Here is a 13,729-nt window from a genome sequence, read left to right on the forward strand (position 1 = left end):
GGGAATACCCTCTTTATGTATTTTGGGCAAACCATACATAATACCGTAGGAACCTCCGGTGCTTACTAATTCTTGATATGTATCATTATCAATCTTTCTGGTCTAATAAGGATCTCAGAAAGCTATTAATCTTGTCTTTTGACCTGAAAATAGTAGAGAAATCAGGTTCTCCTAGGAAACGGAATTTAGAAGCGTCTTCAAGTATACTTCCCACTTTTTGGATAATCTGTCTTGTTAAGTATACGAACACCTTTACCTTTATTTGGCCTGATAATGATAAGATTTTCTTGTTTACTGAGTTTTTTCAGAATTTCCAAATCTTTTGAATAAGGTTCATTTCGAAAATTCTCCACATCAACCAAGAGTTTCGTATTTACTAGGCGTGAAAAAAGTGTTTCCAAACAACCAAAAATCTTAACAGGGTAAACAATATTCTAGACCAAATGACATTAGGAATTATTCCCTCCTTGAAAGATGATAATCAGAATAACTGAAAACAACGTTATTGCTAGAAACTTAGGAATAGAGATACCAAGGTTGTACAGTTTACGTTGGGGAACATTTATTACCTGTGAAATATAAGCATTTAAAGATTTACTAAAAAGATATTTAAAAATAATACGATCTAAAATAGAGGAATTATTTAAAACATTGTTCAGTAAACGTGAATATTGGTCTGATAATTGCTAGATGGCTCGGTTCTTACTCCCGATCTCGATGTCCAGCAGGTGTCTCGTAGCCTCAGAGTAAAAGGGTGTATTATAAAGCGAAGCTCTGTAAAGTTAGAATTTGACGAATTTCAGCACTATATCGTTGATTCTGCAGTACTCTAAGAACTCTAGGTCCAACTTGGCCTTGCGGAGGCGACGTGCGGTCTTTTCCACATTTTGGCAGGAGCCAAGTAGATTCGGAGAATAACATGTTGATGCTAGAATGCAATCTCTTTGCAGATAAACACCGTGCCTGATTGTGTGAGAAACTGGGAACCCTTTGGAATAAGACTTGCATTGAAATAACCCGTTTGCGCAAATTCTAATCTCCCTGTCTGTTAATTTCCCAGCCACGTGTTTCCGGTGAATCGACAATCACCCACCCCATTAGTTCCTGGACCTACCATAACTTAAATGTAAATATAGTTCATTTAAAACTCATCCCTCCCTCAACCCACTTTCCTGGCCTTCCCATCTCCTCCCCCGGCCTCTCTCCTTCCTTTTATTATACCAATAATATCAAGTAAACTTGAATGTAATAGATATGTGTGTTTTTGTAGCACCTGTGTTCATTTACTTATTGTTATTGTATTTTCTTAAATTATATAAATAGGAGTAGGCAAAAGAGGATATGACCGCGACCCTGTCCACCAAGGTCTCCTCACTTACACTAAATCGTCCAAGTAGGAGGAGCTTTGTCTACTACTTCCTTAATAATCAGCAGGTGAATTGCTGTAGAGGAAAAAGAAGAAGAAGAAAAAAAAAGAAAATGGGTATAATTTGTGGAGAACAACTATCCTAATATCATTGTATAATGTTTCTCTATTCATATCACACTACAACTTCGTTTCTACTAATCTAACACCAGTAATAAGGATGTAATTCTTGTACCGTACTGATTTTAGTGAATGAGTTGAGTTCCATGTATCGAGAATTATATTACTTATCATTAATGTAAGTGTTACATATCACCCTATTTTCAGGCATTCAACATACAGGGCTTTTTTTTTTGTTATAAAGAAGGTGTCCATTTTTGCCTCATTCATAATCAGTTAAGAAACCAATTTCTTATGTCTCTCACAGGTTGTATCTATTTTGCAGTATCGCAAACTGTCATAATTGAAGAGTCGCTCGATTTGTATTCCCTGACAGGGAACAGACCAAAAATGCTGATGATATATATGTATATATACATATGTATATTAACAACGGGAGCAATGCCCCCGTATTTCTCACAATTGGTAAGCGTTTAGCCATAGCAGAAGGCGAACTAATAACACTTTGTCCCTCCTCTCTCTCTCTCTCTCTCTCTCTCTCTCTCTCTCTCTCTCTCTCTCTCTTTCTCTCAAGGCGATCACTGGCAATAGCTCTCTCTCTCTCTCTTCCATTCCATCAGGTCATCAAATCAGAGTCGGAGCTACAAAAAATATACGTTTATTCAAAGCAAAGTACTAATTGAATAATTCAGATTCTCGCAGGATAATTAATAAAATGATAACTCATAGATCAATTAACTCAGATAACCCCTGGTAAATAATAGTCTTAGTCAGTAATAGTCAAATACCAATTATCTCTTCTCCAAAATATTACATTAGTCAAACGGGGAAAGCACTGGAAAAAAGAATAGAACAACATAAATCATGTGTGAGATATGAACAGGGAAATAGTGGTATATTTGTACATGTTAGTGAGAACAATCATGCTATTAACTGGGAAGGGGCAAAAAAGCTAGTGTCTTCTAATAATGCATTGGAAAGAAATATCATTGAATCTAGTTTTATAAAAGAAAGTTACAACAATAATATGAACATCAGTCAAGGAATGTATAAACTTGATCCTTTAATATCAAAAGAAATTTGTAAACTGTTTAAATTTTAAGGTAGGCTGTAGAGATATTTGGAAATAGGATTATTATGTTTGTAAACACAGTAAAGGGGCCAGTAGTGGTAATGAGATGTTCAACCCCGCCTCCCTGACACCTGTCAGATGTGGACTTGTACCCTAAGCGGTATATCCCTTGAGAATTTATTGTAAATTTTAGCCAAATGATTTTTGAAAGCCACTCCTACCTTGACACCTGCCTGTGGGTGGATCTGCTGTCTCAAACGGTTGTGTGTATGTTCGTCAGTACTGTCTTTATAGTATATATACTTGTGAATTCTAATACTATGTATCAGTCCTTTGTCAATGGCTTGAAAATAAAGCTGAAACCGGTCAGGACCTACACCCTGTCTCTTATTTTTCACCTGTGAATATGTGTGATAAACGAATCACGTGCTAAACTGATTATAATCTATATATATATATATATTATATATATATATATATATATATATATATCTATATATATATATATATATATATATATTATATATATATATATATATATATACGATATAGTATATATATATATATAATATATATATATATATATATATATATTCTAATAAAAGGAGCCCATAAAAACACCAAAATGTAGAGAGAAAAGTACTATATTTCAGAGACTGCTGTCTCTCTCTTCAGGTATATGAATGAGAAAAGTTTACAGAAAAGGTGGTATTTATACCAAGAGATTCGTCCACAAGTAAGCCAATTTAGGTCACACCCCCGCTGATAATCTTCCTTTAATCTTCTTCAGCATTGGTTGAATGAACACTGCGTCGACGATGTCCGATGTCCAATTCCCTTTGAGATGTTCATTACCTGCTTCTCTTTTATTAAGGCCGATTCCATCATTTGACTCTTGTACCGGCAGTTGCTGCTATAAATTACACGTGACATATTCCAGTTTATTCTATGGTTATGTTCATTTACATGGTTGAAAATAGCCGAGTTCTGTTGTCCATACCTAACTGACCGTTTTTGTTGTATTAATCTCTGGGGAAGTGATTTACCTCTAAATCCGATGTAAGATTGGTCACAGTCCTGGCATGGGATCTCATATACCCCAGAGTCTTTGGGCGATGTCTTTTGTTGGACGTTAATCAGGGATTTGGCTAAGGTATTTGGGTAGGTAAATGCAAAAGGGTTGGATTTCCCAAGGGTGTGAGTTACTCTCTTAATCGTCTCCAGGTGGGGAATTTTTATTTTATTGTTGGGTGTGTCTCTGGTCTTGTCTTTAGGGGGTCGGTAGAAAATTACGTTTGCTTTTTGAATTGCTTTCTCAATTATATGGTCAGGATACTTTAAAGATGAAAGTTGCTTGCGAATTAGTTCAAATTCCTGATTAATGTCCAACAAAAGACATCGCCCAAAGACTCCGGGGTATATGAGATCCCATGCCAGGACTGTGACCAATCTTACATCGATTTACAGGTAAATCACTTCCCCAGAGATTAATACAACACAAACGGTCAGTTAGGTATGGACAACAGAACTCAGCTATTTTCAACCATGTAAATGAACATAACCATAGAATAAACTGGAATATGTCACGTGTAATTTATAGCAGCAACTGCCGGTACAAGAGTCAAATGATGGAATCGGCCTTAATAAAGAGAAGCAGGTAATGAACATCTCAAAGGGAATTGGACATCGGACATCGTCGACGCAGTGTTCATTCAACCAACGCTTAAGAAGATTAAAGGAAGATTATCAGCGGGGTGACCTAAATTGGCTTACTTGTGGACGAATCTCTTGGTATAAATACCACCTTTTCTGTAAACTTTTCTCATTCATATACCTGAAGAGAGAGACAGCAGTCTCTGAAATATAGTACTTTTCTCTCTACATTTTGGTGTTTTTATGGGCTCCTTTTATTAGATGGAATTCTGTTGTTACAGAACACTTTTACCAGTCATATATAAATATATATATATATATATATATATATTATATATATATATATATATATATATTATATATATATATATATATATATTATATATATATATATATATATATATATATATATATATATATGTATATAAATAAATATATATATATATATATATATATATATATATATATATATATATATATATATATATATATATATATATATATATATATATATATATATATATATATATATATATATATACAAGTTTATGTTTATTTTCATTAATTTTGTTTATACTGTTTGGTTACGTTTATTCTTTTCGTTTTCCTATATTTTATTACTATTCAAGAGAGGCAAACTGCTTGTTTGGTATCAAAAAGTAATTACCATGTACAGAATACTATTAGGTAGTTCAGCCGAAGTTACAAGGTTCAGCATACAGACCATTACAGCAGTCGATTCCGAAAGCTAAACCAGAGAGGTTATCCTGACAGTCGACCCAGAGTCACGAAGGAGAAAGGACAAGGGATAATACACATATAACGAGAGAGAGAGAAGAGAGAGAGAGAGAGAGAGAGAATATCGGATTGTTGCCATTGTGTTTTGGTATTTCGTTGTCATGTCACGTTGGGCATGATAACTGTTGTTTTATGTTGATATTCTCTGTGTTCATTAGTGCCATTTCTATTTATATTCTTGTGTTTTGGAATATTGTCGTTAGTTATTACCAGTGGAGTTGGTATATATTGTTGCATATGCGTGCATCAGGTCAGTGGCTATGTGTTATCATTTCTGTAGGTAAGAGGTGTTATTATTATATAGTCCGTTTCTTTACCCTTGGTAATTAACGATAGTTAGCCAGTCCATTCGCTAGTTGATATCTTGTATTGATTGTATAATTGCTTGTCGGCACTTTATTGAGGAATACGTTGATTCGTTGCTGCAGTGGTTGTCTTGATTATGATGGATCTCTCATTCTGATACATATTATAACTCTTTAGTTTACATCTTAGTTCTATTATAAGTATTATTGTGTGATGGTATCAATTCGTCATTGTGTATCTTAGTTAGTTATACGTACCTTGTTTATGGTTTTCTTGGACTTACGTTAACTTTGATGAATCGTTTGGTACTTGCCTTCGGTACTTAAATATTAGTCCCATTGTTTGTGTTCTTCTCTTTATGATAAATCTCCTGTAAGACTGCTGTTTGGTGACTTGTCTCTCGTACCTCATATATGCTACTTGTATATATTATTATACTTTTATAAAGGATATCCAGCAAAGGCAAGTCAGAGTATATTTAGGTTAACCATTTTATATCTGATATTATATTCCCTTAATATTGAATTGCATTGTTATTACCATACATTTATATTGGGTTTTCTCTTGTCAATTGCAGAACCCGAGTATGGCGTTTTGGATAGTGCCGAATATATTTTAATAAATATAATAAGTTTTGCCTTGCATTTATTTGCCCTCACTTGAATTTGTGCTAGTAGGTGCATCCCACTTTATCAACTATATTATATTTCTAGAGTATTTAACTATTGTGTTACACAAAACCTGTCATAGGTTCACTGTCGCCATTATCTAGCAAGAACCTGGATATAAATATCACATAAAATCTATGCACAGGCACGTAACAATATATATATATATATATATATATATATATATATATATATATATATATATATACACACATATATATATATATATATATATATATATATATATATATATATGTATATATATATATATATACATATATATATATATATATATATATATATTATATATATATATATATATATATATATATCTATTATATATATAGTATCATTTATCAATAGATTTCATCATTCACACTTATGTAATCTGAATATACTTGTTGCTTATGAATTTGAATGATTTTGAATGAGAATATTGAAATGAAAATGAATGTTGTTTGATCTACACAGCTTCCCAAGAGATATATTGTTTCATTTATACACTATATTATACCTATATTTTTAGCCATTAACGCAACACATGGTATTATGATACAGTGCTATATTTACTCAATAACTATTGAGGAATTCTCAAGTCTACTTTAGTTGACGAGTGCATCTTAAAGAAAACGGAGATGTTTACTTTATTATTACCCCGTGACAATCAGGTAACCAAAATTAAATCACATAGTTTAACCGACAACCCAGTATATAATCAACACTACTATTTAGAGCGGTAAAGGAATTATGAAATCGGTCTCTCTCTCTCTCTCTCTTTCTGGTGCATTAAGTATTATCATAGGTTGAAAAAAGATGAAAACAATTGAGAACATTACAGGAACTTTATTCACAGTCTTCTTCACTACGAAGGAACGAATCATCCTCGTCATCACTGTCGATGTTAATCAATACGGGATCTAAAGTTAGTGGATGTAATCCGTGGACCAGTACTCATCCTCACTTACCTATTGAGATTGATCCTTAATCTATTGTTAGCATTCTCCATTTTTTATATGGTTTGGAGTCATATTGCAAATGAATTTCTGCAACGACGCGGACAAAGTAACATGGCGGCCATGACAACCATGAAAAATCCGTCTTCATCAATGACGCAATGAATACTTATGGTGCGAGTGCTGTAGTCGACAAACAACTCTTTAGTATTACGGTATTATCTGACATGTGCAAGGATACTATAAACAGAATACATTGGGAAAAAATAACCATTATTGTGATCATTATGTCATACCTCTCTCTCCTCTTCATTATGAACTCTCCAATTATCTGCTGGTATTGAAAAATATCATGGAAAACGGTATTTTATTCCAAATTGTAATTACATAGCGGTATTGGTGAAAAAAAAAATGAGGAAAACAGCGATAAAGACAGAGTGAGAGAAAGGAGGGAGGGAGGGAGGGAGGGAGGGAGGGATTGTAGACGTTCTAACCTGTCAATGAAGTATATTACCAAAAAATTTAGGGGCCGGCAAAAATTAGACGCGGTGTCTTGTAGACACTGTGTTACTTAACCCTGGACAGGGCGATATTCGTGGGTGCGGTCTGCACGACAAGGAAGTTTTTTTGACCCAGGAAATGGGTTTCACATGTTTTTTTTCCCATAAATTATCACACCTGTCCAATGCGGGTGTAATCGACCTGCAGACGGTCTAGTATACTGTCAGGTTTGATGGTGAGCAGATGTGCCAGCCCCTCTCTTCAGTGCATCCCTATTTTCTGAGGAACCACTAGGGTCAAGGACGACCCACATCTTAGTAGAAAGGTTAGTGATCGAAAATCAAAGTTATTACATAATAGTTTCTCAATGAACACTCTGTATAGTCATGTGACTTTGTTGTGTTGGAAGTCTAGCTGGGTCCTATATCTAAGTAACACACCGCAAACCGAGTGGCAGAGATGCCACATACCGCCATATTGTCCAATTTGCTTCGAGTGCCACTTTTTGCATTTTTTGCATAAAGCAAAGTTTCTAGATAAACATCAGATATTGAGTATTATTCATTCTAATCGTGTTATGTACTGTTGGAATATGTCGGAGGATGATGTTTTTATAAAATGAATGCCTTTGTGAATGCATTATCACGTCGTAAATGCGCTCAAGGTCACGTGACCTTGTAGTGCCAATTTCTTTGTTTTATTACGAATAGCAAAGTTCTTATGTAGCCAATTCATGTCGGACTGTGTGCATAATAGCTAATTAGTGTATTTTTTTTTATATTGTAAATTGTTTTGGGATGTTTATGGGTCACGTGAGCAACTCTGGGAGCGGCAGAGATGTCACATAGCAGAAATATTGTCTAATTTCTTTCGAGTGTCATTTTTTGAAGTTTTTGCAAAAAGCAAAGTTTTTAGATAAATGTCGGATACTGAGTATTGTTCATTTCAATCGTATTTTGTACTGTTGGAATATGTCGGAGGATGATGTTTCTATAAAATGAATGCCTTTGTGAATGCCTGCCACTTACCTACGACTTACATATGCCCTTATGGTCACGTGACATTCAAGTGCTAATTTCTGTGTTTTTTTTGCGAAGAGCAAAGTTATTACGTAGCCAATACGTGTATGACTGTGGCATAATAGCTAATAGTATAGTTTTTTTTATATTGGGAAATGTTTTACTATGTGCGCAATCATGTACGGGAGACGTTTTTACTTCGTATGCTGTGTTTGTAGCAAACGTGTGCGCGACCTTGGTAGTGGCTGAGGTGCCATATTGCCAATAATCCATGCGTCTTTGAATGCCCGTTTTTTTTCTTTTTTTTTTATGAAAAAAGCAAAATTATTAGGTAAACGAAGCATATTGAAATTGAAAAGTGTTCATGCTAGTAGTGTTGTTCATGTCAGTATAGTTTTGTTCATGCTAGTATAAATGTTTATAGTGGAATATGTTGGAGGTTGGCGCGTTGTTTCATCGCGTACGTACTCTGGCCATTGTATGCGAAGATTCTGTTTACCTTCTTCCGAGTGCTCATTTCTAATGTTTTGCCCCCTCTCTCTCTCTCTCTCTCTCTCTCTCTCTCTCTCTCTCTCTCTCTCATTCCTCTTTGATTAGTGTTTCGTATATTCGTGGGTCTCTCTCTCTCTCCCTTTGTTTTAGTGTTTCACATATTTCTGGGTCTCTCTTTCACTCTCTCTCTCTCTATCCTTTGTTTTAGTGTTTCGCATATTTCTGGGTCTCTCTCTCGCTCACTCTCTCTCTCTCTCTCTCTCTCTAATGCCTCTTTGATCCTTTATGTTTATGTTTCGTATATTTGTGGGTCTCTCTCTCTGTCTCTCTCATCCTTTGTTTTAGTGTTTCGCATATTTCTCTCTCTCTCTCTCTCTCTCTCTCTCTCTCTCTCTCTCTCTCTCTCCTTATTACTACCATTATTAAATGAAGGAGAAAACAAAACACGCAAAACCATCATAGTGATGAATGCGCAGGGTTTAGTTACGAGTAACTCAAAAGAAAAATAGAGTACTTAGAAGAACTAACCCAAAATGAAAAGAAAATAGATATAATGAATATAAGTGAAACCTGGTATTCCCAAGAGACTGGGAATGATGATCAAATAAAAGGGTTCCAAACTTATAGATCAGATAGAAAAAATAGGAATCAAGGGGGAAACCGCAATATATGGGAAAGACAAAAAACAAGGAAAAAAATATATGAGAAATATAGTAACTCAGAATGTGAACTAATAGCGGTAGAATTTGAATCTGAAAAATTGATGAACATAGTAATATATAGACCTCCTAATACTAAAGAGTTTGACTTAATAATTGAAAATTGGATGATATATGTAGAAATCACAAGGACTGGACTATTCTCCTATCTGGTGACTTCAACTTTCCTTTCGTAGAATGGAAAGAACGAATAGGAGATTGTGGTTGTACTTATACATATAAAAAAGAGAGTAATAGTAGTGCAGAAGATAAGAGGCAATTTGAAAAGCTATTAGATATGCTACTAGCTACTAGAATACAACATTCAACAAATAAATCACCTGCCAACAAGAAAGGAAAATACTTTAGACCTAGTATTTGTGAACGAGATGAATTATGTTAAAGAAATAATAGTTTATAATGCGAGTATTTCAGACCATAATGTCATAGAATTAACAGTTCATTTCCAAAGCAAGTGAAAATAGAGATAAGCAAGAAATGAAAAAGTGGGAAGGATATGGAAAATACAACTTCTACAGTAAAATATAAAATGGTCAGAAATTAATGAAGAATTAAACAAAGATTGGGATAACATTTTCGTAAGTGATGACATAAGGGTAAATACGGAGATATTATATATATGGAGAAAATAGTGGAAAAATATATACCGAAGAAGAAAAGTAAACATCATCCATGCATACCAAGAGACAGAAGGATCTTGTTCCAGAAAATCAGAAAGTGGAAAAAAGGTCTTGCAAAAGAAAAAAATGCATGGAAAGTTATAGAACTAAAAGTAAGATAGAAAATGCAGAACAAAAGATTACAATCAAAAGAAAATGAAAAACGGGACTTGGAAGAAAAAACCCTATTAAATATCAAGCAAAACCCCAAACTATTATACTCATAATGCGAAGAAGATGAATAAAAGAAGAATAGAAATAGGCCCTCTGAGAATTGAAGGGAGATTAACGAATGAAAAAAGGAAATTTGCAACATACTGGCAGAACGATATAAGAGAGAATTCACCCCTAGAATAGATAATGAAGATAATGATATAGAAGTAAGGAACAAAAATAGTGAATATTTAGCTGACATAGAAATTAATGAAGCTGATATTGTGCAGGCAATTAATGAAATTAAAATGGAGCTGCTGCAGGGCCGGATGGAGTCCCTGCTATTTTGTTAAAGAAAGTAGTTCATTCTATCGCAAAGCCACTTGCAATATTATTAAGACAAAGTGTAGATACAGGCAAGATTTATGATGAGCACAAATTAGCATATATCACCCCTACTTTCAAAAGTGGATCAAGACTAGAGGCAAGTAATTATAGGCCTGTGAGTCTAACATCACATATTATGAAAGTGTATGAAAGGGTAATGAAGAAAAATATTATGAAACATTTAATAAAAAATAATTTGTTTAATATAGGACAACACGGTTTCGTACCCGGAAAAAGTACACAAACCCAACTGTTAGTCCACCGTGAGAACATATTCAAAAATATGAAAAGCGGAAATGAAACAGATGTGGTTTATCTAGACTTTGCAAAAGCTTTTGACAAAGTAGACCATAATATATTAGCAAAGAAAATTAGAAAACACAATATCGTAGATAAAGTAGGAAGATGGTTAAAAGAATTTTTACACAACAGAAAACAGATAGTTATTGCAAACGATGAGAAATCGGATGAAACCAAGATAATATCCGGTGTGCCACAAGGTACGGTGCTAGCTGCAATATTGTTTGTTATTATGATTGAAGACATAGACAGTAATGTTAAGGATTCGGTAGTGAGTAGTTTCGCTGATGACACAAGAATAAGTAGAGAAATTACTTGTGATGAAGATAGGAACGCTCTACAAAGAGACCTTAACAAAGTATATGATTGGGCAGAGGTAAATAGGATGGTATTTAACTCTGATAAATTTGAATCAATAAATTATGGAGACAGAGAAGGAAAGCTATATGCATATAGGGGACCTAATAATGAGACAATCACAAATAAGGAAGCAGTTAAAGACCTTGGTGTGATGATGAATAGGAACATGTTTATGCAATGATCAAATAGCAATTCTGTTGGCAAAATGTAAAGCAAAAATGGGAATGTTGTTACGGCACTTCAAAACAAGAAAGCTGAACACATGATTATGCTTTATAAAACATATGTTCGTAGTCCACTTGAATATTGCAATATGATATGGTACCCACACTATCAAAAGGATATTGCACAAATAGAGAGTTGTACAAAGGTCCTTTACAGCTAGAATAGAAGAAGTTAAGGACCTAGACTACTGGGAAAGACTACAATCCTTAAAATTATATATCGTCTAGAAAGGAGAAAGAGAACGCTACATGATAATTCAGGCATGGAAACAGATAGAAGGAATAACAGAAAATATCATGGAACTAAAATATCAGAAAGAGCAAGCAGAGGTAGATTAATAGTGCCCAAAACTATACCAGGAAAAATAGGAAAGCACACAGGACATTAATCCACTACGCACCAGCATCGATAATGCAGCGTCTATTCAATGCGTTGCCAGCTCATCTGAGGAATATATCAGGAGTGAGCGTAGATGTGTTTAAGAATAAGCTCGACAAATATCTAAACTGCATCCCAGACCATCCAAGATTGGAAGATGCAAAATATACCGGAAGATGTACTAGCAACTCTCTGGTAGACATTAGAGGCGCCTCACACTGAGGGACCTGGGGCAACCCGAACGAACTGTAAGGTCTGTAAGGTAAGGTCTCTAAAAATGAATCTATCTCATCTTTGAAAGCTATAGTAAGTAAAGCGCTCTCTCTCTCTCTCTCTCTCTCTCGCGATATAAATAATTCCATCTCATCTCTGAAAGCTGTAGTAAGTAAAGTTCTCTCTCTCTCTCCTTCTCTCTTGTTGTGCGTAAACATCTCTCTCCCCCCCTCTCTCTCTCTTTTGTTGTGCGTAAACATCTCTCTCTATCTCTCTCTTTTGTTGTGCGTAAACACCTGCGTGACCGACCTTGGAAGTGGCTGGGATCCCATATATTGACATTTGATCCATTTCCTTTCGAATGCCCCTTTCTGTGTGTGTGTGTGTGTGTGTGTTTTTTTTTTTTTTTTTTTTTTTTTTTTTTTTTTTTAAGCAAAGTTATATGGTAAACATTGCGAAGAGAACAAGGTTCATGCTAGTATAGTTTTGATTTATTACTGGAATATGTTGGAGGGTGGTGTGTTGTATCGCGTACGTGCCCGGGGTAATGTTTGTGCTGATTCCGTTTGAGTGCTCATTTCTAATTTTTTTTCGAGTGCTCATTTCTAATTTTTTTTTCAAGTGCTCATTTCTAATTTTTTTTTTCGAGTGCATATTTCTAATGTTTTGCTTTTTTTTCAGTCATGGCTTCTAGGGCACGCAGAGGTCTGAGTACGGCCGAAATCAATGAAGTTATTGCTCAATATGAAAGCGATGATTTTGATGGCAGTTACGTTTCATTTGGCTGACACGTAACAGGGACATCTTCCTGCCATTGGCCACGTCAAGCTGCGCAAGCGTGTTCGCTGCCGAAGTTGCCCATCTAGAGACGACCACAAGACGAACACAGCATGTTTGCGATGCAAACGGGCCTGTGTTCCTACAGCATCAAACTGTCTTGTGTCCGAAGTGTGTGCCTCGTACGTAGGTAAGTTACATCATGAAACTTTTTTACAACTTGTTTGCATAAATGCTATAATTTTAATCTTTACAAAATATATATCATCCATTTTTTTACCTAAAATACTGCAATAGTTTATTTTTCATTTTTGTCGATATTTCCAAATATTCTAAAATATTCCCTTTTCGAAATATTTCTTTTTGATGACTGCAAAATAATTTTCAAACATCCAGCAAGCCACCATAATAGTTTTATGCAAATCAATGCATAATTATATAGCTAAGTAACATTGAAAATTTCACTCCATTCCTCCATTTCAGGTAGCAAATTTGGCCGTCGCACTTGTCGTGGGTGGGGCCCCATTTACTGTACATATCCATTAGGTAAGTTGCATACCGCTATATATTCTTGTTCTCTATAGAATTTGTGATATTCTGGTAGATTTTC

At 34.7% G+C, this 13,729-nt stretch overlaps 1 long non-coding RNA gene across 1 annotated transcript in view; it reads left to right on the forward strand.

Moving 5' to 3' along the window:
- Positions 1-7,659: 7,659 nt before the first annotated feature.
- LOC135226896 (uncharacterized) overlaps positions 7,660-13,729 on the forward strand; it is a 6,170-nt gene continuing 100 nt past the window's right edge. The window contains exons 1-3 of the long non-coding RNA XR_010317311.1: positions 7,660-7,762; positions 13,024-13,309; positions 13,603-13,729. The exon at positions 13,603-13,729 is cut by the window's right edge and continues 100 nt beyond it. This is a non-coding gene — a long non-coding RNA (uncharacterized LOC135226896). The remainder of the gene's footprint in view (positions 7,763-13,023; positions 13,310-13,602) is intronic.

Source organism: Macrobrachium nipponense, chromosome 15 (genome assembly GCF_015104395.2).
Source record: "Macrobrachium nipponense isolate FS-2020 chromosome 15, ASM1510439v2, whole genome shotgun sequence".
NCBI classification, from domain to species: domain Eukaryota; kingdom Metazoa; phylum Arthropoda; class Malacostraca; order Decapoda; family Palaemonidae; genus Macrobrachium; species Macrobrachium nipponense.